A 4,652-nucleotide genomic window follows, 5' to 3' on the forward strand; every position below is an offset into this window, starting at 1 on the left:
TGAAATGTTTTGTGGAATTAAACAAAAACTCAAGAGAATATAATCCTTTTAGAGAAAGTAAAAGTCATTCAGCCAAATTAAAAAAAATATTGAGTGCTTCATATATTAGGTGTTACATGGGATACAAAAGTTAAATACCAGTAACTCAGTGTGCACTCAGAGTTTAATAGACAAAATAAGGAATAGCCTCATGGAAAGTAACACAGTCACAAGAAGTATTTTCCGTACTGTCATCTTACTGCTTCCATAAAAATACCATAGAACATTATGTCATATTCTTCAAGTTATTATAATTATATATAATTTATAACTTTAATAGCTTTAAAATTGTTACCATATTATATGTATATATAAGGACTAATGTTATATGTATTTTTACAAAACTGCTAAAATTTACCCAAAGTTATTTGGATTCTTTTCAGTTTCTCTTGGCTTCTTGTCTCTCTTGCACCAGCTTAGATTACCTTGCATTTTCCCTCAAAGCAGAAGAGAGAACAAAAATAATAGGTTTTAAAAAAACAAAAAACACACAAACAACAAAAAACTTTAAAATACCTTTAAAATAATTATTTTGAAAAATAGGGGGAAAAGTACAATTTTCCACAAAATTCATGATGAAAGTTAGCAACACAACTGTTAATAATGCCTAGATTTCACCCACCACAGGTTTCTTGCCTTAATATGGCTCTGGACCCTTACAACCCTTTCTTCTAGTAAGTAATACAGATATCTCCCACTTAACATCAATAATATTAATACATTCCTGAAATGCAAAGTTCTATCTAGGTGGAAATGCTTAGTTGGAGCTTATTTTCCATTGTTTGCATCACACATGTGTAGAGCAATGATCTTTGAAAGAAAGGAAACAAACAAAGTGAGTCCTATGATCATTCACCGTAATACCTAGGTACAGTTTTCAGACCAGAACGCAGGGTGGTGACAGTCAGGGTTAGCCCCTCTGTGTGAGTTGAACAGATGGACTTTGGAATTTGGGAATATCAGGGTATGCAGTTCACAGGGCAGGGTAAAGCAGAAGGAGAGTTACAATGAGAGAAAGCTCTGAAGATCTGCAGAAGGAACCCCCCTCCCTGCACCCTCGAGTCTTCATCTGAGTATTTATCAAAACATTCATCTGAGGAAGCTATGTGAAGCCAAGGGAGGAATAACCTGAAAGAAGCTGGCAGAAAAATCTCTAGGCTTAAGTGGAACACAAATGATTGGTGTTCTCACCAGCCTGAGTAGAAAAATTATAATATGTGAGGTATCAGGTAGACTGTTCAAAAGGATATTGGCTCACTTCAGGGGCAAGATAAGATGTAAACCAAAAGCTTCTCTGGTCCTACTTAACAAAGGTTAAAAACAGGTTTAAAAGAATCAAACCCCAAGGGATAAAATGAAGACAATCTCACCAAGACAGTCACAATCAAATTGCTTAAAATCACTGATAAAGAGGGGGGGGAACACATTTTGCAGAAAGAAGCAAATATAAGAATTATAACAGACTGTTGTTTTGGATACAGTATGAATCAGAAGACTGGAGCAGTATCTTCAAAGTGCTAAAAGAAAATAACAGCAATCTTGAATAATACAGCCAGTAAAAATATCTTTCAATAATGAAAGTGAAATATTTATTCAAACATACAAAAAGTGAAATCATCACTAGCAGAAATACAATTTAATTTTTATTTATTTTAAAATGCACATTTCTCTAACAGATGTATTTATTTTGTTTTTAAAAGGAGTGGACTTTGAAGAGGAAAAACATTCAGCAGAGAGGAAAGAAACAGAACACATATATAAATGTAAGTTGTTTTATTAACTGTTTTAGAACCACAACAAATTAGTACAGAGATGCCTATAAAGCAACACAAAAAGCTTTGAAAGATTGAGGTGTTGCCTTAGACAAGGCTGAAGATTTAAGTCTGGTGTTTGGAATTTAGGCTCTAGTCCTCATTTTTTAATGAATCACTGGCTGTGTGGGGAAGTCTGTGCTTTTAGCCAGATTTGAAGAGAAGAATGATCACTTGGCCCAGGTAGAAACAGATGAAGTGTTTGGCTTAATGTGTTATGTAACTACTGAAGTTCTAGCTCACGATTCAGTGCCAGGTGGGATTGTGTTTCTTGTTAGACTTCTTCTTAATATAGGCTGCAATGTCATCTCTACATTATATCTTTCCAATACCTAAGTAGCCCACTCCACCAAGTCGTGTTGCATTTCTTCTGACATAATGGCAGTTCTGATCACAGCAATTTGGTCACACATAGTTACAGTGAAGTAGGGGCTGGCTCCCTGCTTATGTAACTTATATGCAGAGTACATCATGAGAAACACAGGGCTGGAAGAAGCACAAGCTGGAATCAAGATTGCCAGGAGAAATATCAGTAACCTCAGATATGCAGATGACACCACCCTTATGGCAGAAAGTGAAGAGGAACTAAAAAGCCTCTTGATGAAAGTGAAAGAAGAGAGTGACAAAGTTGGCTTAAAGTTCAACATTCAGAAAACTAAGATCATGGCATCTGGTCCAATCACTTCATGGGAAATAGATGGGGAAACAGTGGAAACAGTGTCAGACTTTATTTTGAGGGGCTCCAAAATCACTGCAGATGGTGATTGCAGCCATGAAATTAAAAGATACTTACTCCTTGGAAGGAAAGTTATGTTCAACCTAGATGGCATATTAAAAAGCAGAGACATTACTTTGGCAACAAAGGTCCGTCTAGTCAAGGCTATGTTTTTTCCTGTGGTCATGTATGAATGTGAGAGTTGGACTGTGAAGAAAGCTGAGCGCCAAAGAATTGATGCTTTTGAACTGTGGTGTTGGAGAAGACTCTTGAGAGTCCCTTGGACTGCAAGGATATCCAACCATTCCATCCTAAAGGAGATCAGTCCTGGGTGTTTATTGGAAGGACTGATGCTGAAGATGAAACTCCAATACTTTGGCCACCTCATGCAAAGAGTTGACTCGTTGGAAAACACCCTGATGCTGGAAGGGATTGGGGGCAGGAGGAGAAGGGGACAACAGAGGATGAGATGGCTGGATTTCATCACTGACTCGAAGGACATGAGTTTGAGTGAACTCCGGGAGTTGGTGATGGACAGGGAGACCTGGCGTACTGCAATTCATGGGTTCACAAAGAATTGGACACGACTGAGCGACTGAACTCAAGTGAAGTATAGGTGAAGTAATATGTTACTTGAGAGTGTTAAAGGGGCTTCCAAGGTGGTGCTACTGGTAAAAAAAAAAAAAAATCTGCCTGCCAGTGTAGGAGATGCAAGAGATGCTGGTTCCATCCCTGGGTCTGGAAGATCTCTTGGAAGAGGGCATGGCATTATTCTTGCCTGGAGAATCCCATAGACAGAAGAGTTGGTGGGCTGCAGTACATAGGGTGAAAGAATCAAACACAAATGAAGTGACTGAGCATGCATGCAGAGTGTTATAAGTCATCTATACTAGAAATACAAAGCAAAATTTCACCAAAGAAAGTATATGGATTGCAAATATGCACATGAACAGATATGAACAGATAATAAAAAGATAAATAAAAATAGACTAATAGAATAATTAACTCATTAAATGTAAATGTTAGTTGCTCAGTTGTATCTGACTCTTTGTGACCCCATTGACTGTAACCCACCAGCTCCTCTGTCTATGGGATTTCCCAGGTAAGAATACTGGACTTGGTTGCCATTTCTTTCTCCAGGGAATCTTCCTGACCCAGGGATCAAACCCAGGTCTCCCACATTGCAGGCAGATTCTTTACTGGCTGAGCCACTAGAGAAGCCTCAGTTAATTCATTCCTATGCTTAGTCACTCAGTCGTGCCTGACTCTTTGTGACCCCATGGACTATAGCCCTGCCAGACTCTTCTGTCCATGGAGATTCTTCATGCAAGAATACTGGAGTGGGTTGCCATGCCCTCCTCCAGGGGATCTTCCCAACCCAGAGATCAAACCCAGGTCTCCTGCAATGCAGGTGAATTCTTTACCATCTGAGCCACCAGGAAACCCCAATCAACTCATTAGGGAAATTTAAATTAAAGCAACAATGAAATACCACCATATGTTTGTTAGAATGGATTAAACTAAAAAAATAAACTGACAACATTAAATGCTGGCAAAGATGTGGAGAAACTGGAATTCTCATGTATTACTGTGCAAACACAAAATGGTACAGCAACATTGGAAAAAAGTTTGGCAGTTTCAAGTTAAACATACACTTGCCTCATGACTTAGAAACTTCTCTCTTCGATATTTACCTCAGTGAAATGATTATATTTCCAGAAGTTTTATTCATAATGCCAAAATTTGGAAATGATAAAAATGTCCTTCAACTGGTGAATAGATAAACAGTACAGTGTATGTGTGTAATGGGATACTACTCAACAATACAAATTAATGAAATACATTTGTAAGAACGTGGATAAATGTCAAATGCATGTTGTCAAGTGAAAGAAATCAGATCCCCACATCTGCACACTATATCGATCTATTTATATAACATTCTGGGAAAGGTGAAACTATAGGGACAAAAACTAATGAGTGATTGCCAGTGGTTGTGGGTGTGGGAGATAATGAATCCAAAAAAATAAAAAACAAACAACAATGACAAAAAAATACAAGTCGAAGAATTCCTGTATTGAACCCGGGCT

At 37.8% G+C, this 4,652-nt stretch overlaps 1 pseudogene; it reads right to left on the reverse strand.

Moving 5' to 3' along the window:
* Positions 1–1,994: 1,994 nt before the first annotated feature.
* LOC120882610 lies at positions 1,995–2,263 on the reverse strand (annotated as a pseudogene).
* Positions 2,264–4,652: the final 2,389 nt, after the last annotated feature.

This window comes from Oryx dammah, unplaced genomic scaffold (assembly GCF_014754425.2).
Source record: "Oryx dammah isolate SB20612 unplaced genomic scaffold, SCBI_Odam_1.1 HiC_scaffold_23, whole genome shotgun sequence".
Classification (NCBI taxonomy): Eukaryota; Metazoa; Chordata; class Mammalia; order Artiodactyla; family Bovidae; genus Oryx; species Oryx dammah.